Source organism: Neopelma chrysocephalum, unplaced genomic scaffold (assembly GCF_003984885.1).
Source record: "Neopelma chrysocephalum unplaced genomic scaffold, ASM398488v2 Primary Assembly neopelma1_119, whole genome shotgun sequence".
In the NCBI taxonomy this organism is placed as follows: Eukaryota; Metazoa; Chordata; class Aves; order Passeriformes; family Pipridae; genus Neopelma; species Neopelma chrysocephalum.
Window position 1 is genome coordinate 8,669,946 of NW_020897781.1, and position 27,439 is coordinate 8,697,384.

The 27,439-nt window shown below is 44.0% G+C and overlaps 1 protein-coding gene and 1 long non-coding RNA gene across 6 annotated transcripts in view; one reads left to right on the plus strand and one right to left on the minus strand.

Moving 5' to 3' along the window:
- The window catches only part of NCOA3 (nuclear receptor coactivator 3), a 72,259-nt gene extending 54,052 nt beyond the window's left edge, over nucleotides 1-18,207 (minus strand). For 4 of the 5 annotated variants that reach the window (XM_027697494.1, XM_027697493.1, XM_027697492.1 and 1 more), the window contains exons 1-2: nucleotides 18,079-18,207; nucleotides 218-257 (exon numbers count right to left, since the gene is read on the minus strand). The gene's annotated coding sequence lies outside the window, so the exon portion shown is untranslated. Of the gene's footprint in view, nucleotides 1-217; nucleotides 258-17,429; nucleotides 17,560-18,078 lie in introns of those variants that run through there. The other variant, XM_027697491.1, reaches the window with a different exon arrangement.
- The window catches only part of LOC113974400, a 21,451-nt gene continuing 2,427 nt past the window's right edge, over nucleotides 8,416-27,439 (plus strand). The window contains exons 1-2 of the long non-coding RNA XR_003536538.1: nucleotides 8,416-8,427; nucleotides 17,560-17,563. This is a non-coding gene — a long non-coding RNA (uncharacterized LOC113974400). The remainder of the gene's footprint in view (nucleotides 8,428-17,559; nucleotides 17,564-27,439) is intronic.

Consider the following 27,439-nt stretch of genomic DNA (forward strand, 5'->3'; position numbering starts at 1 on the left):
AGATACCACGATACATATCAAGGTCAGGTCATACCATGCATTCCCTCAAGTTTAAGGGAGGTGGAAGAGAGCAAACTATATACCATATTAATATAGAGCATAAGAAAATACCTTTATTTTTCTAAGCTAACTGAAATTATTTTTCTCCCTTTTCCTAACCCCCTAAATATCAAGGGTGGATCCAGAGGAAACAAAGCAGTCCTGACAGGAGACTTACCTAGTTCAGTGTTCTCTCCAACAGAAGCCCATAGGAATGCCTAGGAAGAAAAAAAACATATGAATGTATTTTAGCACACTTTCTAGCTTCACAATCTACAGTTCAGGAATTTCCTGGTCCAAAAGGAATGAGTTTCCTAGTGGCTGGATTTCTCTTCTCTATAAGTTTTTCCCCTTTTGAACCCATGAAAATTAATACTGCTGGAATATTCTGTGGCCCTCAGTTCTGTAGTTAAGCTCCATGCTATGTGAAAGTAGCAGTTTTTTATTTTTAACCCTGCCATCTGATAAATAAGGAGAACACATGAAATGACTGAAGAGGAAAACACTTTCTTCCTGTTGATTTTCCATGACACTTGTGGTTTTGTAAAGATCCGCCTTGTACTGTCAGGCCAAAGAAAGAAGAAAAAAAAAATGAGAGAGCACTGCTGGAAATTCTGTTTCTCATTAAAAATACAGAGAAACATGAAGTCCATTATACTCTTTTTGATACTGCACATACCAAAAATACTTATATGCAAGAGGAAGGCATAACATGACTGTATAATGATGTGGTATCTTCAATTTTCTAATTTTTCTTTGCACAGCACTACTTAGCACTGGTCTGTTGTTTTGCCAGAAGATTTAATTCAGATTTACTTTTTATTTTACTGAGTGGAAGAAAGCTGGACAACGATATTGGTTACAGAGTGCCCTCTTGTCCCCTAAGTAAAACACCAGGATAAAGACAAAAGCATCACTGAAAAAAGGACAAGTCTCCTAAATCAAGTGCTAGGGATACATACAGCCACTCACTCTGAACAGAAAATTCTCTTAAATCACCAGTTTCTTCTTCAATGATCACCCTCAGTGTAATTATTAGCTACCAAATCTACATTTGTAGAGGGACAAGAATAAAATATCAGAGGTAATCAAGCCACGTTAGGACCTACTCCCAGAACAAGAAGTATTAGTTTTCTCTTTAAGAGTGAACCAAATCTTCACGCATTATGCTTTGCAGAATTGTTTCAGTCATGATCAATCTTATTTCTATAAAGTATTTAGCAAACTTACCACTTAAGCCAATAAAAGAATTTCCAATAAGCAGAATAAAGAGATATGCAAAACCAAGCTCAAAGAACTTCTGTAAGGCCCCAGTACCAAACTCTATAGTGAAATATCTGATCTGCCACCCTGGCTTTGTCCAAAGCCCAAGGAAACAAAACAAGTTTGTTTGAGGCTTTGACAATAAATACATTTGAGTTGTCTTATGTCTTCAGCAACATATTTTGCCTTCAGGAAAAACAAGTCTAACTAAGACTTAGAAATCCCATCTCCAAGCTTTAACTTTGCATCACATTGGTAAAGTAACATTTAAATAAATATCCAAAATGTAAACAAAGCAAGGGCAGCAACTTTATTTCACAATACGCTTTATTTCAGTACTTTTAATCAGCGAGAAAGCAACTAAACAATACACAATTCACAACACAATCCTCACAGAAGCTGGAAAAGATATTAAGGTTCATGTCAAGTTCAACATGCTCTATTTTTATCTTCAGTCATTAGCCTTCTCATTAGCAGTAACTTAATATGTGAGAAAGGATTAGGAGCAGCTAGGAAGTTATTCCGGTATAGAAATTTATTTATATATTTAAAAAAAAAAAATTTAGCCCTACAAATAATTCCATTGAAGTTTCTTAGACCTAGCCAACTAATGCAATCTCCCATTGTCCCAGTATACCAAATTAAGGCTTACAAGTTGCTTTAGAAAGTAGTAATTAATTGCTTACTACTTCTTCATAGTCATGGTGTACTTCATAAGCTTGTTTCATTCCAAAATTAAAAAAAAATTCTGGACTCCCATTCTGCTCCAGCTCACAGAGTAACAATCTTCACATCCCTGTAGTTTGACACTAATGCAACAATTCCTTTATCATGTCTTTTTTTAATAGTGATATTTAGGATACAGCTTTAAGAGCTGGCTGAAGATACATCTTAAAAGCATTGCACAAGATCAAACCAAGCCGACAATGCCATGATTGACTTACTGGCAAAGAAGAGTTTACATTAATAGTGAACTAAAAGACAATCCCTTTGAAAATGTCCCAGTACTGCTGCACTCCAAGGAGGCTGTAAATAGGCAAGAGGCATGAGCATCTGCTAGTCTTTAAGAGAAAACAAACTGGTTTTGAGCACTCCTGGATGTGGGAGCACCCTCAGCACATGGCAGCCTTGTTTGGAGGCCAGAACTCTTGCAAGAAGTCTTGGGAATAAGAACTACCTGTTTTTTCTAGAGACAGCCTTAGCACTAGCAGACATCAGGACATCTGTATACATATGGAGATCCTGAAACCTTTTCAGATGACTGCTAGCAAACCAGTGAATTCGTGGCCCTCTCCATGTTATCTTGTTGCACGTAGGCAGTAACTTAATTTTTCTGAGAGGATTAAACTAACTTCTGCCAATTCTGACATCAGTAACTTCTGCTCTGTGGTGGTAAATTTTAAGTAATACAGAACTTAACGTTTCCAAGATGACAGTAATAGCTTTTTACCCAGAGCAATAGAAAAGTGTTGTGGTAAACTTTGCCTGGAGCCAATTTAGTTACATCTGGACATATGGCACCAAACCCAAGATAAATTATCCCAAATGGAAAACCACCAAAATATCTTAGAGCTTCTAGAATTATTTTCTGCTTATCTAAAATTATGAAAGGAACTTAACGTTCTTTCTTTTATCTGACTCTTGATCTGTGCTTTGTCCTTCTGTTTCTCTAGAGATACAATCTGGGACTTCGTGGAGTGAAGAAGATTCAAGAGAATGCCAAGTTCCAGCAGCCTTTGTTGAGAAATTCCTCTTGCACTTAGCATGAGGAAAGAACTACTAAGATAGCTGCCAATGAAGACACTTAAGTTGACTGGAAATGTGGGTAAAAACCTTTATATTTTAAGCTTTTTCCAGACTTGCTTCAAAAAAGATACCAGTGATGCAACTTTTCTGGAAAACTTGTTGTTTTGGCTGAGCTGTACCTAACAAACTGTATCCTCTCATAAGAGTTAACAAAGTTTGTGTTAAAAGCTGCTTCATCTGTTCTGCAAAACACGTCTACCACACTGTCTCATTTAGCAAATCTTAATGGAAATTCCTCCAGCTATGAAATACCAGCTGTAAACTCAGTGATTATCTCCCTCACTGCAGAGAGATATTCAAGAAGTGCCTGGACACCATCATATGCAATGTGGTCTAGGATGACCTTGCTTGAGCAGGGAGGTTGGTCCAGATGCCCCACTGTGGTCCCTTCCTGCCTGAAGGGTTGGAATCCTCTGGGATTCTGTGATGGTGGCGAACCTTGAATTATAACTTAAGGAAATGTTTAGTTCTGCTCCACTCTGCCTCAGATTCTTGAAAGTAATACTGAAGTGCACGAGGACTTCCTATGTAAGCATCCAGAGAAAAGTCAGAGCAGTTTCTGAAATCCCTGGCTCAGAGGTGAGACCTTTAATTTAGCATGAATACGCCAAAAATGCCACCTTAATAAATTAGGCAAGTTACGTCCCTTTTCAGCTGTTTGCTTTTGTGGGTGGGGTTTTGTTTTTGTTTTACAGTAACCAACAGCCCTGGCTGATAAAGTCTCTGGAGGACTGTTAGTTACTTATTTTTTTCCACTGTTGATGCTATGGAGCCAGTGTAAGTCTAGAAGAGAAACATTCCGTTTCATGTACAGGCCTTTTTTTGTTTCTTTGTTTTTAACAATAACAGTACATGAAAATATTTTCTAAATGAATCAATCTGCGGTGAAGTGCCTTGCTAACTCTATTTGGTGAGGAAGAAAAGCCTGAGAGTTTTGCAAGTTTACTATTTCAGAAAAAAAAAAATAAGACCAGACTGAATTAGAATTACTAAATATCAAGACTCCAAACTTTCAGGGCAGCGAATATGACTACACGAAAGTATCCAACCTTTTGTTCAAAATATTACATTAGAAAGTGGAACCAGCCTTGCCACTGCAAAGAAAAAATAACCTTTGAAGTTGCTAAGGCAATTAGTGTACCTAAGCTTGAGTCTATTTTGGCTATAGCCAGTGCATGTATATTGGAATAAAACACTGCCACTGTCTAGGATCTTAGCTGACCTGCTTTTGTTAAAAGATATCAACTAGCTGCATCCTCAAGAAATCTGTGGAATATCAGACTGTTTCTCTCATGAACTCTCGGACAGTTCTTAAGTAGAAGTAATATACTCTAAAATACCATGAAAAACACAGGTGTAAGGCTGACCCACAAGTCTAGCCTGTTTGCTCTTGGAAAACCATATTGAGTGCACATAAAGTGAAACACAAATCTGATTCTGTGGTTAAGCAGATAATAATATCTGCTCTACAAGGATTTACTTTAATAAAATTTGCATGAATGTGCCTTAGGTAGCTTTGAGGTTACCTTTTACCCGCAGTGTAGCAAAGATATCACATTCAGTGAGAACTTCTGGATGAACTTAGCCTGGAAGTCAGCACAGGCTCCCAGACCAGTTCAAGGCAGCAATCCTGTGCGGGACTGCACAGAGAGCTTTGGGTGATCAGCCTGTACCTCACACTATAACCACATCTCTAGTAATTAATGAACATACCAGCTCTGTGGCTTAAATCATCTTTCAGGAAATACTTCACCACATGCAATTTGTAGTTGCCTGTGTAAGACTTTTTTTGTAGACAAGGCAGTGCTTTTATATGCCACTACATCATATCCCATGGAAATGCCCTGCAAACATCTGTTAAGTGGCACTGATGACAATTGTTCTTCTCTTGTTATGTGGATACACAAGTATGCTCACAATTTGTGTTAAAATTTGAACTGACTGCTCACTTTAGTGAGAACGACACATTTATCACTAATGCCTCTTACAGATCACCCTTAAAAAAGCAGAGATTTGTCTTAACTCCCTTTTACCAACAGTTTAAATGTACAACTTGATTCCACCTTCTTACCTAAAGGTCTAGGCTTGTTATACTGAGGGTGAAAGGAGACTGGATTACTAACCTGATATCCTTCTCCCATGTTTTCATTCACTCCTTACATTTAGGTATATCCTGTTAATCTAGAAACAAAAATATCAGCTCATCTATCACCTTTGTGTAGTACTAGTAGTACTCCAAGAATGGAGCTCCCTGGGCTCTTTGGACAACTACTTGTAGAGATATAAAAGACACTCACTTGGGAAATAATAATCCCCAAACCTACAAACTAAAGAGAAGTCAAAAAACAACAGATGGGAGAGAAGACCAATTAATACATGTATTTGAGAGGAAGCGAGAAAAACTTCTAGCTCCTAGCCTAGAAAGGAAAAGGAGGGAATAAATTGCTGTCTGAATACATTAAGTTCTCAAAATAAAAGCTTACCGCTTTTTCTAAATAAGATTGAGAAGTAGTCAGCCATAATATCAACTGGTGAATCTAATGGCTGTTTCTGTTGCTCTCATACTGTTATTTTAGTCCACGAAACAGGGGAACAAGAAAGAAGAAAGGTGAGCTTACATCCAAAAAGGAAAACTAAACAGAGTGCCACATAAAACACGGGGGCTTTTTACCAGTCAGGTAACTATTCAGTGTCATTCTAACCAAGTTTTAGTCCAGTGGATTCAGCCCTATGGATGCAGTGTAATAGAATCTCTTGTAACCTCACACACAAGAGCAACTTCACGAACCATCCCTTCTCTAGCCTTGCCTGTGAATCACTGTGCAGCAGAGTGAAAATGCTTCTCAGTGGATTTGACATTCTCTGACTACACACACAAGGATTTAGATGCCAGAATGCATCTGCATGTCTCACAAAAAAAGCCCTTAAAGTATATGAAGGTCTGAATTCTCAATACAGTGTAGGTTTTCACCATCTTGTCTGAATTTTCACCGCCACAAACAGTCATTTTTGCACCAAAACTTCTGGCTTGGTCACCAATATCGATTCAAGTTCTTCAGTTTCTAAGGGTTCTATTTTTTGGTTTTGTTTTGCTTTTAAATATGACAATTTTCATGTCATTGGGACTTAATTACTTACAACTTACATTAGAACTAAAATAGAGCCCTCAATGTTCCTAAGAGTCTTCAAATATCTAATGGATGATTACAGAGGATAATTAAAGAGAATCTCCTTTTCCTTGCCTCAAAAATAAAATACTGTTCCGTATCCCTATGTTGCTTTTTCAAAGCAGGATGATCGTTTCTGGAATTGTTTGGTGTAGATATTTTGCTTAAGCAGCAAACACTCCAGGCTACAACTGATGAGTGACCTTGAGACAGCTCTTAGAAGGCAGTTGCCATAGTAACACCACCACAAATGTGGTACATCCTCAGCTGACACCGCCAATCTGGTGCAACAGATCCATAATAAGTACATTTACTCCCTATCAGTGTCTCAGTGTTAAAGGAGGAAGTTAATGGATTTTTTTTTTTTTTTAGAATTATTTAAAAAAATCTTGTGCTGTGGTAGACACTGTGTATGATATCAAGTGACTGAGGCTATATATACACACACGAGTCCACATAGTGTGAAATAAAGCACCCTAAAATAATGTACTACTGAAAGTTAAAGATACTCAGAGTGTTACTGCAGAGAAGAGGCCTTAGCCAAGGAAGTGAGCCTACTGAAGAAACCCTGCAACAGCACTTGAACTTATTTTCTTAGTTATCTTCTTCCAGATTTTCTAATACAGACGAAGTTTCTGGAACCCTGCTCTGTCAACCTTCATGCAAAATGCAAGCACAATGGATTATTTTTGCATGCCAGAATATTCCCAGTCTCACATGTGCAACTTCATCACCTTGAAAAAACTTTCAAACCAACTTGGCACTGAGGAATACTATTGCCTTAAAGGGTTTATCTCTACATAGGGTCCTACTAGTTCTTGTGAGCTCTGAAAGAGGATGAAAAAGGTGACTAATTATTGAAATGTCAATAAAAATGAAAGGTAACAGAAATATTAAGTAGAACCATTTCTGTGTAAAGACAGAAGATTAATGAATAGATTTATATAGTTAATTATAGCAACTAGCAGTTAGATGTTAAAGTTTACTTTGAAACTAAACTGCAGTTTCAAGACCCTCAACCCAGGAGAAAAGGCCAATCACATACATTTCATAGTTTGTTCATGTTCAAGAGATCCTGTTATAGTTGTGGATTCTAATCAGAAATAAGATCTAGGACTGTTGTGCCTCTGCTGAAGTCAGCTCACTTCAAGGGTTTGCCCTGTCAAAACAGAAAACATATGTTGAACTTCCATACCAGTGAAATCTGTGTGTCAGCTAAGAGTTAATTCCATTTACAAGTCATACACTTAAAACAAGGTTTTTGGACACTCCAGTCTAAAGAGTCTGGTCCATAGTTAACTCAATCAAGTACCTGCCCTGAAAACCAACTGGGGAGCTCCTGCATCCAGAACTGCAACATAAAGGGAGACGGAAAACAGAAAAAAACTTCACAGACAATATTAAGCAGACAAACCAGCTCCCCTCCATCCTCAAAAATCAAATTATTTTTTGCAACTGTGTTATAGCACAATTATCAACAAGTCCATTACTGTCATGTGTCACTCTTCCCACTTGCATGACCCGTGAAATTCCAGGTAAGATGGCTATATTCCAAACTGCCCTGTGTCCTATAAATCTGTGTTACTGGCACTCATAGATTCTTTTTCTACAAGTGTTCATATAAACGTAGAATATTTAGCAATAGCTTCCTACAATAAACAAACTACAATTACCTGTCTTCAGCTGTGCATGTAGTTGTTTATTTTGGCCGAGCTGCACAGGTTAATTTGGAAACTATCTAGACCTAGACATGAAAGGCACTCTTGGTGTAATAGTAAGACAATAGCTGTACACAAAATACATTCTGTACCGTCCTTCCCTCCCCTTTTGCTTTTTTCCATATTAAAAAAAAAAATAAATCTCTTCAGACAAAAAAAATTTAACCTTGATCTTGTGGAAGTGAAAACTAGAATTTAAGTAACACTAGAATATTAAGCCCCAAGTCTATCAATGCTGGCAACTATGTCAATCTGCTCTGCAGGTTCCTTTAGAAACACTTACCACAGCTATTAAAGATCTTGACTATTCTTAGTCCTCAACCTCAAAGTAGAAACCAGGAAGTCTCTTACCAGCACTGATCACAACACCATAGGAGAAAAGCAATAAGAAGTTTTTCAGAACAAAAGCCCATATATTTGTATTCTACAGTCCTGTTAAAAATCCTTTACCCTAACCCCAATAGCATGGGATTGGTGATCTGAATCTTTACAGAAGCGATGCATTCAATAGATTGATTCTACCCCAAAATAAAGTGATTGCAGTACTTATCCTTTTCAGCAGGTTATTCTGCTTAGCAATACATTTGTGCTACACTAGGAAAAAAATACACATTAAATCTTTTCACCTTGCTCAACATCAGTTTTCAGAACAGGACACAATATATCGACTCAATCCCTCCTGTCTTCAGTAACATTACGTTTTTAATGCAGATGCAATAGGTAAGGAGCTACCAGTAACAACACATCATGAGCATCTCATCCAACTCTTCCTCCTACAGGTGGGTAGAGGGGGCTGAATTTGTCCTACCCCCAGGGACCACTTGAGCCTCTCTTCTATAACAGAATCTTACAGGAACTCCATCCAGTTCCATTTTGTTTCCACTCTGGGTGCTGCAGTCCCACCCCCCTCATTTCCTTGCACTACTCCTGGTGTTTGTGCAACCAGGAGCAAGCTGACAGCCAGGAGATGTCAGGGTGGTTGAGTTTGATTTTGGGGTCCAGGTTTTATTGTTGGCAGGAGGGAGGGAATGAATGATTTTACATTTAAACCTGTTTGCTGACTGCAGAGCAAGAGAGGGAACAGAAAGGAAGCACAACAGCCCTGACTTGGCTGGAGAACTGTGGGAGTGGACTGTGCTGCCTTAGACAGACAGCATTCCATGAAAATGCATTTAAAGGGTTCTGGGTTTATATTTTCAGTTAATACTAGAAAGATGACAGTTAGTTGTGATGTTGCTTGCTTTTTGCACAATGCACTCCCTTAGCTCCTATCCCAGCATTCCAGAAAAAAAAATCTCAACCCAATATATGAAGGATTCTTTAGGTCCTAACCCAAAACAGCCTAAGTTAATAATAAATATCTCTAGTGACAGAAAGACAGGACACATTCCAAGTACAGAGTTCTTTAGACCTCTGAAAGGTCAGGGAGCTTTTTAGTAAACAAGAATAACTTACACAGAAAAGAGCTTCAAGGTAGACAAATTAGGTTGAACCTGTAGACCATTCAGTTTGATTTTCACCATTGTGTCTGAAGATACAATGATTTTTAAAATAACCATTACATAGGTTTTAAAGTTAACTGTTTTTACAAAAGAATACTATTAGAATAGGGTGTGTTTCCTAATGTCTTTCTTCCCTTATATATAAAGGCAGGACAATTAAAATTTCTGTTTAGCAGCAAACAGTCTTTATTGGAAAGGTCGGCCTAGAATTACTATCAGAAGGACAAAAAGATGGATTGTCACCCAGCAGTGATCACGTAGCAATAGGAACAGTTAACACAAACTGTAAAACAAGAAACTGGAGACAAGATTATATTAATCAATAGTTGATTTTCAGCAAGCATTTGCTCACCAAATAGCTTGAAGCCTCAGTCAGAACAGGACTTCTAACTGAAATTCCAGCAATATAAGCATGCCTGCATGTTATTAAAGGAAATAGTGGAAAATTTTGCAGGCTGACATCCAGAATGTCTGCGGTTCCTTTTCATATTTCTCTTCTTGCAAAGCAGTTATTAGACCAGAACTTAAAATCTTTTTTTTTTTTCTTTTTCTTTTGTGAAGCCTGGAAATTTCCACTGCTTTTAAGAGATTTTTAAAAAGCTTTCTCAAATGTACTGCTCCAACAACCTTCCACTTCTGCCTAGACAGACTCTTTAGTTTAAGGCAAAAATTTCATTGATATAAAGCAGAACTAGGACGAGGGGGAAGGAAAAAAAACTTTGCTCATGGACCAAAAGCATTGCTTGGCCAATCTGAAATATTATCATCCTGTGGGTTAATCTTGGTAGAGGTCACTTGAGGTTCAGACAGATGGGCAAGAGGAGATGAAGCAGCTGAGGATAAAGCTCCCTTGCTGCTGTTCATTTGAACAAAAATTACGGCGGATGACAATTCTGTTCCTCTCAAGTGACGGCTCTCCTCCCATTTCCTCAAATTCGCACTCATTTTCCATTGCACTGGATCCCACTCATCATCCCTGTTACCTGCCTGTGGTCTCTAACACAGCCAAGTCTGGCAAGTTTGGCAGCACTGGATCTGTCCCTCTACCAGCCTGATTGATGAGCCTCAGACACACAGCACCAAAGGATTAGGAGTTCCAACACAAACCTGAAAAGTGTAACACAGAAGTCTTTGAAAGCTTCCTCAGCCAGTGGAGGTGTTTAATTTTTTCAGTTTTCTGTGCACTGACCAGAAGAACTGCCTGCCTTTTATGAGGAGATCAAATGGGCATTCTGGGTTAACATGAGGTGCTGGGTTTGTTCATTTTATTCATGTGAACAGTTTGCAGATAAAGTACTCGTGCTTTTGTTGCCTTTCTATGATGAACCTATGACTAGATAAATACTTGTAATTCTGATTAAGAGGAGTTTCTCTCAATTACTGCCTAAGAATGTTAGGCCATATGCTGAGGGCTGTCCACTGAGCCAGGAATCTCCACTCTGAACATCAAAAAGATAAAACCAAGAGAACAGAAGATAGAACCAATAGAACACAGAAGATAAAACCAAGAGCATAATACAACAAAAGATGCTGCTAAGCCTGCTTTAGTTCATTGCAGCAAAGATGAACAGAGCACAAAGGGAAGTGCAAAAAAAAAAAAAGTCATAATTCCCTATTTCCATCTAATCTCTCTAGCCCAGCCTTTATGGGGATAGAAAAAAGTTGTTATAGGAGAAGAACTCTATCCAAGTCACTGGCAATGAAGAAGTTGCAAATTTTTGTTTCATGTCATGTCCTTAAGATGTAAGCTGCTAAGAATGGAAAACACTTTTAAAAGTCATTGTTGTAAGGGAAATTAATTTTTGAACGTTTACTACTACTTCTTCCATAAGCTTCAAAAAACCAATACAGCATTTCCACATCCTGACTGCACACACACAGGTGTACACTTCCCAGAGTAATAATTTCCTCAGATTAATTGTAACTAAGAAGTGATTTGAAAGACACATGAACAATCCTGGAAATCCTAAAAGTTAACCAGAAGCTGTTTGATGGAATTTGAACAAGTTGGTTCATAAGTGATTCTATAACCAAATATTTCATGCTGAATCAGCACTGGAAGTTGGATTTGACTTCATACCATTGTCTATATGTAAATGACTCAGCTCATCAATATTTGAGCAATAGGAACTAAAAACATTAAACCCATGCAGTCTAGAAAGGTTCCTTTCTAGACTCACAGCAATAAGTTGTTATTGTCTTTTAAAAACAACAAGATGTCTAAATGAAAATGAACTATTGTTTATGCAAGTCAAGAAGGTACCTTAACTGTATACCAGAGATTTTTGTCCTCATGAGATTTTTAAAGTTACATTTCACTCATTTGGATAAAAAGTAAATAGTAAAATAGTTCCCTTTGAGCTTCCAACGTAAGGCAGAAATAGCTGCTTAGTCTTATTATGCTACAATTCATATCTTGTTCTCTAGCTAGAGCTCAGAGTAGTTACAGGCCTGCTTAAGACTTAGAAAAACAAGAATTCAAAGGCTTTCAGATGAGTAAAATGAAAAAAAAAAAACAAACCCAAAACACAAATCTCTGCTGTAAGCTTCCATTGCTTAGTCACTCTTTGGCATAGGGAAGTATCAGAAACACTTCAGCTATTCTTCACATTTCTTTCCAAGATTATGCTCTTATTCTTTTATGTCTTTTTGTAAAAAGAAATAAGTCTCCAAAAAAACACATAAGAGAACTAGAACAATGATTTTGCAGCGGCTGGTGCTAGTGAGCCAGCTTTGCATCATGCCTGTGGAACGAGTATGTATATTTACACTACTTTGTGTAGTTCAGAAAACCATGGGATAAGAAACAGTCTGCTGGATTTTACCATGCAGCCCATGGCAAACAGTTTTCAATATTGTACCATCTTGTAGACAGGGAAAGTTAGCAGCAAGTTATATTCACAGGCACTAATTCTCAAGTTTGTCACAACAGTTATGAAAGCTGAGATTTCTAGAAAAACAAGAACCAAGGAGAGGGGTATGGGATGGGTTATTTTTTAAATCTTCACCAACTCTTCCTCAGGAGCTTGACGTGTCATGACTTAGTATTACAAGAGCCTAGAAGGGACAGCAGGGTTTGTATTTTAATGCATTACCTGGAACTGTTGTGTTAATGTTATCATACAGCCAACTCATTTAACATAAAGCTGTCAGTGTAAAGAAAAAACCACTAATAATCACTTGAAAGAGTTTCCCATTAAGCATTATGACAGATCCTTTCAATTAAAGCTCTTGCCCTTGTTCTTCATTAGGTAAAGACAACAAGCATTTGTTACTGTTTAAATTGTGTATAAAAACATACTATATGACCTGGAAAACAGAGGTATTTTTCCTTTAAAGTTCCAAACTACTTGTTAATGAGTATAGAGCAGGAAGGACATTTAGCACATCTCTCCAAGAAAACATCAATTTAATCCAGCACCACATCATACCATCACAGCTCTACCTGACTTGGTTCAGTGACAGGAAGAGAGATGCTTCCCTGGACACAGCACGGTGACAACTGAAGTCTTGTCCAGCTTGTGACCAACTACAAAGATAAATGGGTGTTCTAAGATCCTCCTAAAGAGTGCAATATGTGAATTAACAATCTTGCTAGAGTTGCATTAGGAAGAGAGAGGTACTGCATTACAGTTCTGTTGAGCACATGACCCAGACAGACACTGGCATTTGGAAAGAAATGCTTAAAATTAAATTAATCGGGTAAACTTCAATAAAGTCTTAAGACACTTGTTTTGAACACAGACACTGATCTGCTTTATTCTACACTGGTACACTGGAAGTGGCAGACAAACACCACCTCTGCCAATTGTTTTCTTCAGCAAAGACAACTGGCAAATAGCCTCTAGACAACAGATTTTGGCTTGCTTTTTTCTAGCCTGGGTAGCTTCCCCAAGAATAATTTTAGTTTCCTTTCCCACATTCACTAACTGCTCTTTGGCACGTATTTCTACCTATAGTAACACTCAGGTAGAAGACACCATTAGAAAGGACTCCCACTAGAAACAATTTAAGAACTAACTGTATTTGCTGAAGGGGGCACCATCCATTCTTAATTCTTTTCTATTTGTAGTGTTGTTCAAATACATGCTTGTGCTGCCTAATGATAAAATACTCCAGCAAGATTTATTTTTACCATTTGTTTTCATTAAGGGAAAGCCACTGGATGCACAAAGGCTATCACATTCTATTCCACCTCACCTAAAAGTTAATGGGGAAAAACACATGAAGCCATTTGAAGATTCAAAGAGCAAGTTTCATCCATACGTTAAATAGCTTTATTTAATGGTATCCTGACCAGGGAGATAAGAGGTAATGTTGCCTTTTCTTTTTGCTCTATTCCCACTGCCAAGGGAAGAAAAAAAAAACACCATACAACCACACCAAAAACCAAAGTGTTAGGCTACAACACAACTACTCAGAAACACATAATATTGATGACATTTTTTTGTCTTTAGAACAGCAGAAAAGTTCTCACTTCCACGCAGCAGATAAGAGGAGAAATCATCGTAACTCACCAGTCACATGCAGAATATTCCACACATGCAAACCTGCCTTGAAAATACGCTCCTAGAAGGCCTCCTGGGTGTACCTGTGATACTGAATTATCTCGTTCCATGGCTCCGACACATCTCAACATCCAGAAATAGTGGAGCTAGTAAAGGGTTCAGTCTTTGTGACAGAATGTCCCAGGCTGCTGCAGGTGCTGGTCATTTTGGCCAGCAATCCAGCAATTTGATTGTTATGCAGCCTCTCCCTTTTCCCTCACTCCCCATCTTCAGGTGCACCTGGTAAGTCAGGGCAAAACTGCTCTGTAGTTTAGCCACATGTGCAACAACTTGATGAAAAACCGTTTGCCCCTGACCTAACAATTACAACGTTTTCTGGAGAACTTTTACAGTGTTTTTAGATTTCTAGAACAATCTCATCCATTAAATGCAGCTGTGATAGTTTTAGACTTCAAGTCAAGACACTACCCATGTTCTAATCATCAAAAATGAATTTAACCTGATGGAAAACAACCCTTTAAAACCATGTTTCCAATAGGGCAATGACCCATAACCTAACAAAGAATGTTTGACCTGAACAGGCTCACATTTAAGGATAAAAGTGACAAAGGTGGGGCACCAAAACCAAACCAAAAAAAACAACAAACCCCAACCAAACCAAAAAAAAACAACAAACCCCAACCAAACCAAAAAAAACAACAAACCCCAACCAAACCAAAAAAAAACAAACCCCAACCAAACCAAAAAAAAACAAACCCCAACCAAACCAAAAAAAACAAACCCCAACCAAACCAAAAAAAAAAACAAACCCCAACCAAACCAAAAAAAAAAAACAAACCCCAACCAAACCAAAAAAAAAAACAAACCCCAACCAAACCAAAAAAAAAAACAAACCCCAACCAAACCAAAAAAAAAAACCCCACCAAACAAAAAACCCAGCAGCAACCCTCCCCACACATACAGCACACAAAGTCAGGGAATACTCAAAGGTAGACAGACACCTGTAGAGTTGACCTTATCATCTCCACTCTTCTAGTATTGCAAAAGCAGTCAAAACCTCAAAAGCAGGTGGCTTTTACCATATCCCAAGGTTATTAGCAGTAACAAATCTGATTTTCAGCATATAAACAAAATGAGCAGTAAAACCAATGGTGGCCCCTTTACCTTCTTCCTCTCATGTCTCTTAAGCAACCACCTTTTCCTTGCCTGTTCACAATGTCAGAAACAGGGCTGACTCTAGACAACATAAAAGAAAAATGTGTATCTACATCTAAACCCATAAAACCTCACCACCAATAATGCCACACACTGCACACAGAAGACTAAGAATCCCTCATTGTATTAAGTTTGAAGGCAAGGTAATTTTGTTCCACTTTACAAAAAAATCATTTTATTGATAACTGTCAATTAAAAAAAGTCACCAATTAAATTATTAGGGTCCATCTTAAGTAAACCTCCCATTTATATGGGGTAAAAACCAGCTTGATGTACCTTCTTCCAACTAAATGTAGCATACAAAGATGAGAGTGAGTGGAAACATATTTCACAGCAGACTTAAATCAGTAGCAGGTAAATTCTTTCACAACTGCCTCTTCCCTAATACACTGCATTTAGAAACATCAATAGGTCTAGCCGGGGAGGAGGGGGGGTAAAAAAAAAAACAAACAAAAAACCCCCCTACAGGCATGCTGCCCCAGGATTCACATTACATATTTTTCATTACCCTCTCATATCCCTGGCATAAAGAATATTATTCCTGCCCTGCCTCACTCCTCCATTTCTTTAATTATAAAAACAAGTCAGGGGAATATTTAACATATTTCTAAATACTCAAAAAGCTTCCATGCACATGAAATGCAGAATATCCTGTATCACACAGTCATTCAAGATCACCTCTTCGAGGGAGGCTCATTTAAATGCAGAGTTGAAGCAACCTCCAGTGTCAGACTGGAGTGTCCAATATCATTTTACATGCTATCGGTAGCTTAATTTTGCACACAAACGTAATCAAGACACCTTTTCTTTCTCAGAGTTCTTGAAAAATAAAGCTACACACCCCTTTTTCTATGCAGCTGTAACAGAGATTAATCTTGAAGGTTTTGACTGTGATTTCTTGTCCATTATTAATAAAAAACGATCAAAAGATAAGGTTCCATCGTAAAATAGATTTGCTTCTCCTTCCCACTCTGCATTTTGTCTCAGTGATACTATGGAAAAAAAATTGACAACTAGACAATGCAAATTTCCCAGTTAATAAATCCAAAGCCAGGATGAACAAGGGCTACAAAGAAAGAGTCAAAAGAAACCCAAAGCCACTAACAAGCCCAAAACTCACATGCCAAATAAAATCAGACTGGAAACAGCACACTGGAATCAGGAAAGGTATTTAAAGTGAGGCTGAATACTGGGTTTCTTCTGTCTGCTATGACTTCCCCTATCCCCCAGCCTTCACATCACAGCAGCAAATCCATCAAATCCACTGGTATTAGTTAAAAAACCAAAATACAGTAGTAGTAACAGAGTTGAAAGAAATTCTGAACATCAGTCAGTTGAACAGCCCATTGTAACAGCTGCTAGCAGTAAATACAATTACCACATGTTATAATGCACAACCCAGAAAAAAAAAAAGGTAACAAAACCACAGCAAACAAACAAAAAAAAGCCCCAAACCAAAAGAACACGAAATTTTTTCTGTTTCCTCTAAACCCAAGTCTTTATGCTTGGGCTTTTACTCAGACTGGATTTGTTTCTATGAAGCTATCTCGTCTTTATATTTAGAACACACAACTTTGTCTCGTGTAGCAGCACATGGTAAGTTGGAAATATTTTATGAGAAAATACTCATTTTTACAGCAGTGATGATAGAATTTTAAGCTTACTGTAAGTGTCCATTTTAACTATATTATAGATACCATACAGTTAGATATTACCAACCCTCACACTTCCAGATTTGCTGTATTTTGTCCTGTTATTCCAGATAAGAGCACAACACAGTATTTTTTATTAACTTTTATCTAAAAGAGGAAGGAGATACTGTCTGAATATGAGCTGACAAACTGAGAAGCTTCTCTTTTAAAAGAAAAGTTGACTGTGCTTAAGAGTAGGAGCAAAAACCACAAACAGAACCAACTTTAGAACCAAAGAGGATTCTGGGAATTAAGTCAACCTCAGACAACATCCCCACTCGTATTCACCCCATTTATATCCCACAGTCACTAAAACCTACAGTGGTATGTGACCTCGATGGGGGGCGGGGGGGAGAAAGAGAAAAATCTTATCTCCATCCCTCAATAACACAGTTTCGTTAGAGCTACGAGGCAGAAATGGATAAGAGGCATGGAAATCAACCTTTTATTTCCAGCATTTCTCGTCTCTTTCCTTATAACCAGAGATAAGGAGACAAAAGAAGTCACCTCTGAAACTTACCGAGGGATGATCAGAGGGAGATAACAAGGTCTCGGCATCAGATAAACCCCAATGGGTGGCGGAGGGGCCATTCCAGCCCGAGTGCTTCACCCACACATCCCTGTGCTCGGGCTGGGAAACCGCGGGCGAGACGAGTCCAAAGACAAACCCACGATTCCAAAGACAAACCCACAGCGACCTCCAGTCTCCTCGTGCCACAAGAGGAACCTCCACCCAAAATCACCGTGCTCAGACCTGCATCACACAGCGGCACGGGGAGCCCTCACCCCACAGCCCCGTCCCCCGACACTGCCCCGGGAATGCCCCTTCCGAACTCAGCTGGCGCCAAAGTTACAATGAACGAGGTACGGGCGTCCGCGCACCGCCCGGGGAATCCCCTCCGCCCCAGCGCTGGGAACGCTCCTCACACACAGCCCATCTACGCCCTGCTCCCCTCGGGGAGCCACGTCCGTATGGAGGAGGGAGGCGAGAGGCAGCAAAGAGCCGCCCCCGAGGGTGAGCCCCGAGCCGCTCCCTTCCCCGGCCAGCGGGCAGCGCTCCCTCCGCCATCCCGCTGCCACCCCGGCGCCAGGAGCGGGGGGAACACGAACGAGAACCCTCCTCCCTCCACTCGTTACTCCCTCCCCGCCTCCCTCCAAGCCCCGCTCACCTGGGAAAGGAGCCAAAGCCCAGCTCCCTCTCGCCGTCCCCACCACCCTCAGCCCCGCACCGCCATTTTCCTTCGCTGCCTGGATTTAAATCGGGCCCCGAGCGGAGGCACCGGCAGCGCGAGGCGAAGCAGGCCCCACCTCCCTCCACGAGCGGGGCATCACGGGACTTGTAGTCCCGGGGCCCGCCACCACCTCCCCGGGGGCGTCTCTGGAACAAGGTCTGTCTCGTTCGGTTTGACTCATCCTGTGCCTCCCTTGGGGCCAAGGGTAAAGGGGGTGTGATGTCATTTGGGACACGCCGATGTCACCGGGTGAGTGATGACGCGGTGCAGGAGCGGGCGAGTGGGGGGATGAAGGGGAGCTCGTGGGGGGTCCTCCCCCCCAAAAAAGAAAGGTTATAGCCCCAAAAATTCATTAGAGGGCGTGCAAAACAATATTACAGACTGTAAAGCTTCTCGTCTTTGTATATATTGAAAATTAATGTTAATTTACGTATAAATTAATTTCAAAATGCAACCCGGTATCCTTTGTATTGCATACATTATGTATCATACACACATCTTAGAGCATAGGAAATCCCTACTGTGTATCTCTAGGGTTTGAAAATACACACTGCAGCTTTGTACGTATAAATTCAATGATAAAGGGCTGGCAAACGCGAGGGAAGGTGACGGATGTGAAGGGAACAGCAGCGAAGAGCTGTGGGTGTTCCGGTGCCGCCGCTCGGCGGCGAGCGCGGGAACTGCGCGTGCGCGGGCGCAGAGCAGTGCTGCGGCTGGGACAGCCGCGCATGCGCGCGGCCAGAAAACGAAACAGCGGAACACGTGGTAAGTTTTGGCAACATGGCGGCGAACTAACGCATTCGCACTGCCTAAAACGAAGCAGCAAAACATATGGGAAGGTCTGGTAACACGGAGAGGCGCTCGCGCATGCGCACTGCCAAAACCGAAGCAGCCGAGCACGTGGTAAATTTTGACAACACAGAGACGAAGTCGCGCATGTGCGACGCCTAAAACAGAGCAGCCAGACACATGGGAAGTTCTGCAACAAGGCGACGAGCTCTCTTGTGCGCACTGCAAAAAACGAAACAGCAAAACACATGGGAAGTAATGGCGACAAAACGACGAACGCACGCATGCGCACTGCCTAAAATGAAGTAGCTAAACACATGGTAAATATTGGCAATATGGCGACAAGCTCGCGCATGCGGAGTGCCTAAAACGAAGCTGCAAAACACATGGTAAATATTGGCAACATGGCGACAAAATTACGCATGCGCATTTACTTTACTGATGCCCACTGTCAAGTGTGGGCAATCTGGCAACAGAGATGCACATGCGCAGTGACACCGATGACTCTCTGGCGTCTCCTGCTGGTCAAAAGGCGGTACTACAGCGAAGGAACATGCGCATGCGCAGTGAGCGGGCGGGACGAGCGGAGCCTGAGCGGGGAATGGGGGGTGTTGCCCCTTTTTCCCGGTTTTGCTTGTAAAAATAGCTTTTTAAAATGATTTCTGGCGAAAGGTTTATCTTTTTACAGGCTGTCAAATAAAGAAAAAAAGACAATCACCCCTCCAAAAAAAGAAAAGTTATTTTGTGTGTGGAAAGAAACTTTTACAGATGTTTTTAATTTATATTATATGTGTTGTCGCTCTTGACCTCTTCATAATATCCTTGATACATTAAGGGGCTTGATGTGGAGTCTTCCCAAAAAAGGGAGGTTACAGCACAAAAATGCCTGAAAATTCATTGGGGGGCGGTGCAAAAAATATAAAATACTAACATTTCTCGTTTTTCTATATATTGAAAAATAATCCTAAGTTATATAAAAATTGATTTCAAAACAGAACCTTGTATCAACTGTATTATGTATATCGGATCTTGGGGCGTGAGAAATTCTGAATACAGATTATATAGGGTTGGAAAACATAAATATAACTTTTATATCCAGAAATTAAACAATAACAGGGGGCTTGAAAGTGGGAGAAAAGATGATCGATACGCGAGAACTAGAAACAGCGCTGTGTATCCGGAGTGGGTTTTTTCTGGCCCCTCGGAGGGTAACACGCCAAGTCTCAGATTTTGGTTCGGACTCGTGCCCCCCTCCCCCCGAAAAAGAGGCATATTTGGTTTTAATGACTCGCTGGTGTCACCTGCTGACGGAAAGCGGTGCCGCAACCAAGGTTTCTTTTATTGATACGTGTTACGATTATTAGAAATTATTAAAATTATTAAAATCCGAGCCCTTCCTGGAGCTGAGGTGATTATTAAAATTATTGGAAATGCCTCTGCCTGAATTAAGGTGCAAAACGAGACCAGATGCCGAAGTCAGTAGCACGGGTTTTATTTAACAGTAAATGTGAGGTAGAGAAATAGAGATAGAAAGAAATAGGAAAAGGGGGGGGAAGAAAAGAAGTGACAGAGAGAGATTACAATGGAAAATGGATCACCACTCCATGGAACCCGGCGGCATTCCGTGGGTCTGGCTGTTCTGGTCTTTTTGGTGGTGGAGTTCCCACAAAACACAGAGTCCAGTGGATAAATATCTGTTCAGGAGATTCCAGGCACCTCCCCTGGGGGTGGGAGGGAAGCTTTGCAGCGTCTTGAGACAGGCTCTGGATTTGTTGCCTCCCTTGGATCACGTGGTGGTGGAACGCCTCAGGAATGAGTTGGGGGAATGCTTTGGGGGTCTTTGGTGGTTTATGACCCTTCTCACGTGAATGTCTCATGTGTAAGTGGCCTTCCTGGAAGGGGAGGGGTTACTCCTTTGGTTTGGTGTGGAGGGCTTTAAGAAAGCACCATCACACCCCCAAAACCCTTCTCCTCCACCACCCCCTGGGCCTTGTTTACTTCTCCTCAGACCTGAAATGATTAGAGAACAGTCTTACCTCAAGTCCTGCTTCACAGTCCAAATTCCGGTCAGGCTTCCATGGTCCAAGACAGGCAGTTGCTTCCTTGCAGTTTGACAAAAAGCCTTTCTATGATTTTGGCCATGTTTAACACATTACCGACATTTCAGGCCCTCACAATGTGAACATGCAAAGCAGGGAGTGAGGTGGTGCTCAGGCAGGTGAGCCAGCACTCAGTTCCAATTGCCTCCCTCAGGAGCAGTCGAGAGTGTTTCCAGTTTGGGGCTGGGCTCCAAAGGTAAAGGCACCTGGAACTGCTTCTTCTGATAAATCCATAAGTAGGGGAGGCTAAAAGAAGGTCACTGCTGTAACCAGCCAGTAACTTCCACTGATATCTTGGCTATTAAAACCAGTGAGTTTTATTTCCTCTGTGCACAAACCCTGATGGTATTTGTTAAACTCCCTTAGTGAACTGTGCATTGCTTGAGCAACCCCTGCCTCTTCCTGTTCCCCTTCCTTTGGATGCCACAGTTACATCCATGTAGCTATTCCAGTGTGGAAACAATAGCAGTGTCCCGTTTTGATGTAGCCAAGGATGAAATGTGGCGACTGTAGTAATATATTAACTCTGTGATTGGGAAGGTGATGAAGAAACTGAAGAGCAGCTGGCCAGTTACACCTGCACAGGAAGAGATTTTTTGGGTGAATTGTGCTGTGCTGTCCTTGGCCAAAGCCATCGTGGCAGATGTGCCTCTGGCTGGGCATTGCTGAACAGCAAAGTTGGGGGGGAATCTGTTCACCCCACTGCCTCTTAACCCTGTCCCCAGTGCCTTGGCAGGGGGGGAAACCAGAGCAGAGCTGTATAAATTTCATTTCAGGTTGTGGCTTACATTGGAAATAGAGTAAAAAAAATCCTTGCTGACAAACTTGTTAATAAAACCTTGGATCCTGGGAAACGAGGGAGGTTTAGAAACCCAGCCCGTTTTTCATTTTTACAAGCTTGGGGCCAGAAAAAATCCATGAAGTAATTTTTATTTCTGTCTCTCAGTGCTGCAGTGTTTGCTTTGGAAGGACGGCTGGGACCACTTGTCTGGAAGCCTGGCTTTGGCTGCTCCCATCCTGGTGTTATTTTAAGAGAAACTGTCATAAAACCATCCCTCTCTGCTCGGGCTTTAGCGAGCTCGGCTGTTCCTGTGCTGGGTGACTTCACAAATCCGAGCCCAGAACTGCAGTTCCACCCTGGAGCTGACAAGGGCTGGGAACCCTGAGCTGGCAGGGGCTGCTGGAGAATAAATCAGGGTGTGGGCCTGGCACCTGTGTTTGGGATCTGCTCCTAAATTACAGGATGATGAGGCTGAGAATATTAACTGCTGCTCTGACACTGTAAATCCAGGCAGTCAGGGGTGTCCTGCATTGCAGAGTGTTAATTGAGAAAGATTGAGGGGCAGAAAAATACCAAGGAAAATCAGCAAGGTCTAGCATAGTTAATGAGTAAAAAGATAATTAGCCTTTAATTGGAAAATGGAGCTCTTTCTGGTGTGGATGTTGCCAACCTGGCTTGGCTGTCCTGGGGCTCAGGAATAGGCATTGCTCTACAGGTGGGGAAGCAAGGTTGCTCTTGTTTTGTTTTTCTGGTTAGTTTGGATGCTCTGCTTTATATCCAGTAAAAGTCTTGTAGAGTTTGAACTTCATGCTGGCTGTGGAGTTCCTGGGCTGGAGCTGGAGACCCCTCTCAGTCTGAGGCTCCATGTCCCTGGCTTTTGTCCCCTTGAAGCCTCTTGGGCTGCACAACCTTCATTCAGAGAGAAACCTGGACCTTTAATTCAGCTTTACATGAAAGACCAGGCTGAAAGAGTTCAGCAGCCTTGGCTGTTGTGGGAGAGGAATGCTTGCTGGAAAGCTGCACAAACCCTGTGGTGCTGCTTGATTTTAAAGTTTGTATTTGGTTTTGGTATTTTGCATTCCTCAAGAGAGCAGATAACTCCTTGTTTGAATACAGATGTGGGAAAAGGACTGATTATTATCAGGGACTGGAGGGCAATAGTAGAGCTGGAGCTCCTGGGTCATGGCAGTGCAAAGCTGGGGTAAGCCCCTAGAGACACTGGGAGAGAGAAATTAATAAAGTAAGGAGAAAAACAGAAGGACATCTAGGGTTTTTTACTGTCAGACTTCCTTTGGGATGGAGCCCGGTGGAGCTGAGCAGTGCTGAGCTCGCACAGCTCCGTGGTCGGCAGTGTGGGACCTGCTGTGTCCCTCCAAGGGCTCTCTGCTGCTGGCCTTCTTCCTGCTGCTCCCAGGGATTTCACAGCCTTTTTATCTTGTTTTCACAGCTAATTCTGCTCAAGCCTGTGCAAACAGCAGGTTGCTCACAGGGGGCCATTTGGCTCCACTCCCAACGGGAAGAGCCGTCCCTGTGTGCGACCACAGAGGGATGTGAAAGGTGAGCACAGTAATTCTTCATGTTTTGTGTATTTCCTGTAATTAAAGGAAATACAAGAAACATACAACTGATGTACCTCATTCCTCAGCCCACCCACAACACCAGCCCTGGCAGAGTGATTGTCTTTGTGGGTAGGGGATCCATGGTTTGGGTCCCAGGGCTCTGCTGCTCCCAGAGATGTTCCGGAGGTGTGCGGCTGGGCTGGCACCTGCTGACCTGTCTGCAATTCCTGCTGCAACCCAGACTGGCCCAGCTGACCTTGCTGGTTTCTTGGTGACTGATATGAGGGCACAGAGTAAACTGCAGAGGCTGAAGGGATGAGTAGTTGCTTAGTGGTGACACAGAGGTTTGAGTTTTAGCATCACCTGTATCCACAAAAGCACGGCGAAGCTGCAGTGTGCAGGGAAGGTGTCCAGTGGGTTTGTCCTCCTGGAACAGGAGGATCCTATGGGATCCTGGGTTACAACAATGTGCAGGTGTGTTGTTCCATCCCTGTGCTCCTCCTGCCATTCCTCACAGGGCAATGGGGTTTGCCCTGACTCTGCATCCTCCAGGTGTGGATATGCTGCACTGGGGTGAAAAAAGATTTATTTCACGTTAGTGGCTACATATTAGTTTATTACACCTCAGTGATGTTCCATGAGCTTTGTCACAGCCCAGTGCAGCAAAGGAGGCTGCATTAGGCCATGTGTTGGACCCTGTCACGGGTGCAAAGGAGTGCTGAAGTCAGGATGGGTGTCCCACTTTTGTTCCACTTCACCAAAAAAGTACTTTGACTCTGGAGGTTGCTGAAAACAGCAAAGTACCTCCTCTCCTGCCTTTGCTTATGGTATTTATTGAGTAGTTGCTCAGCAATAACCTTGTAAAATTTCCCATGTGCTTTTTTTGATACTCTAACCTGTGAGTTTAGAGGTTTAGGAAATTAAAAGGGTGATTTTAGCTGGGCAGATTCATGCTGAGGATTAGCTGAGCAGCTCCTGGGTTTTGCAAGAGATGGATACAACTTGTGTTAAGAGCTGGACAGGAAAGCAATTGTGCTTTGGAAACTTAAAATCCTGTCTGTCCCTGTCTCTGGAGTGAGGAAACTACAGTTCTTCATCTCTGCATGTACATAATAATAACCCTAAAATATGGTACTGAATAGGGAAAAGCATTTTGCTGTGGAAAGCAAAGGGTTTGGGGTGAGGAAATAAGTGTTTCCATTTTCAGAATGTTAGACATGAGAAATGTCAGGGAGTTAAAACCTGTGTTGTGAAAAGACTCAGCAAAACCCTCTGGGGTACAAGCACAAACAGAGCTCTTGCTGCCCATGGAGTGTCAGGCTGGCCCACAAACTGCACCTGATAGCCTGAAGTTCAGCCCTTGTTCCCAACATCGAATAAAGAAATACCTTGCTGTTTAAAGATACAAAAGTGTCTGAGTAGTCTTTCAGACCGGGTTTTTCGGCATCACAGTCTATTACCAAACACTGCCACTGTAACCCCTAAACCGTCACCCAGCGCCAGATCCGGACACCTCTTGAACACCTGCAGCAACGGTGACTCCACCACCTCCCTGGGCAACCTATTCCAACGCGTGACCACCCAATTTTTTCCTAATCTCTAATCCGAATCTCCCCAGTTTCACGGTCAGGCCATTTCCCCCAGTCCTCACTGCAGGACAGCGGCTCTTTCCCGGTTCAAACCTCGGCACAGCCACCGAAACGGGCGCGGGTCCGTAGAAGCACTTCCTGATTCTCGTCACTACCTCCCTCCACATCCCCCGTCGCGAAGCATCCCGGGAGCCCCGGGGGCTCAGCCCAGCACCGCGGGAGGGTCCCCGTATCCCCGTGGCTCCCTCCGGGCCCCCCCGCGCCTCATTCCGGTACCGCCAGGCTCACCCTTGTCCTGCAGCTCCCACAGGTAGGACGCGGCCACGCCGCGCCGCTCCAGCCCACGCCGCACTGCCCCAGCCCGCACCGAGCCGCTCCAGTTCACGCCGCTCCAGCCCCGAGCCGCGCCGCTCCAGCTCCCGCCGCTCCAACCCCCCCCCCGCGCTTCAGCCCCGCAGCCATCACCCGGCGCCGGGCGAGGCTTCTCCAGGCAGGGAGGGGCGCCTGCCAGGAAGGGCAGGAACACAGTCCGTGTGTCCTGGGCCGGGAGGGGGGCTCTGAGGGACTCCGGAGGCCTCCGGACACACCCCCCGGGCACCGTGGGGGACCTTTTGCACCGGGGATTCCTGCCCTCTGCGAGCGGAGGAGCTGTGCGGGGAGAGGACTTCATCCATGTTAATTTAGGGAGTTAGACCTGCTGTTTCGTTGCTGGGCTCCCAAAGCAACCGACACCCTTTCCCCCAGGAAAGAAAGGCTCTAGCCTTTGTGAGTCAGGAGTAGTTTCAGTGCAGGGCTCCGGCAAGCTAACAAAACCCTTACCACGCGTATAGAAAGTTTTCCCACCTGCACCTGACCCCTAATTACTTAATGACCCTAAAATGTGAGAAGCGGACCACAAAAGGTGGGTGGGTGGGGGAACCCCAGGGAGCCGAAAAAGCGGCGGCGGGGGAGCCGCGAAACGTCCGGGCGGGGCCCCAGAAAAGCGGGCGAGGCGCGCGCAGGGAGAAGCCGGGGGGCAAGGCGGCAGGGGGGGCAGGCAAGATGGCGGCGTCGGCGCATGGGCAGTCGTTAGCAAGACGCCGGCGATCACGTGGTCAGCAAGGGCGGCCAGGCGCGGGCCCGGCGACGCATGCGCAGTGGCTCTCGTGCCGCTGCAGCGCTCCCTGCTCCACTTAAGGGCCGGTTCCCGCGGCGCGACGGGACTCGTGGTCTCCCGTCTCTCCCGGGGTGTGTGCGGGGGGAATAACATGAAGATTTTCGAGGCGAAAGCGCAGAAATTAGTGAGGGACGTTCTCCGGGGGGCACCGGAAGTAGAGAGCGACCGGACTGTTTTCGACGGTGCACCACCCAAGATGGCGCCCTCCGTGACCGGAAGTCTTTCCTTCGAGGCCGCCCACAAAGATGGCGGCGCCCTTACCGGAAGTCCTCCAAGGCCGTACACAAAGATGGCGGCCTCGGCCCGGAAGTTCGCCGAGGCCACACCAAAAATGGCGCCGCCACGACAGGAAAGTAGCTGAGGGCCACACACAAGATGGCGGCGAGAGGCCCCCTTCTCCCAGAGAGGCGTCTATCCTGTTGCCTGACCTCCGCCCCGACCCAGAGCCCCGCCCCGCGCCCGCAGCGCCGTCTCGCCGCGCCGTTTCCCGGTGCGGGGACAGGGCGGCGCGCTCGGCGGCGCCTGGCGCGGGCGGCAGGTTCGTGGGCGGCGGCAGGCACCGGCGCGGGCAGCCCCCTCTCGGCGCCGCGGCGCGCGCCTCGGGCGCGAGGACCCCAGGCAGACGGCGGGGCTTGGCGCGCCGGCCGCCCGCCCCGTTCCGCTCCGCTCCGCTCCCGCTCCCGCTCCCGCCCCCGCCCCCGCCCCGCTCGGTCCCGCCGTGCCCCGGAGATGCTGTCGGGGCTGCGCCGCCGCCTTCCCCCCCCGGAAGCCACCCACGGCGGCAGATCCGACGTCGGGCTCTCCGGCAGACCGGCCCCGGGGTAAGCGGATAGCGGCGGAGGCGCCGCCGCTCTTCTGCCTCTCCCGCGGCCATCGGGGACTGCAGGCAGGGGAAGAGACAGGCAAGTTTCTCGCCTCTGCGGAGAAACTTGCACCTGCGTGCCGCCGCCAGGAGAAGGGGCGGAGAGAGCGGCAGGCGGCAGGGCCGGGTTCGGATGTGCCCTGCCATTGCACCCCCCCCCGCGGGGAGGGTCTGTGCTGCCTCGGGGACCATGTCTGTGCTGCCAGGAGAGAGAAATCCTTTGGGAAGCTGGGCTGGAAACAGCAACTCTGTGAATTGCTCAGCTTTTCCTAGGTAAGGGCAGGTTTTAGGGAAGAAAGGCCCGCACTTGCGAAAGGCGCCGCGGGTCTTGCAAGGGGGGGGCGCGCGGCTGCAGTGCCGTTCCCGGCCGTGTCCGCCAGGCGGCGACTGCGAGGCCTCAGGGCCCGGCGCTCGCGGGGGGGCCCGGCGCTCGGTGAATTTGGGCTTCTGCGGGTGAATTCGG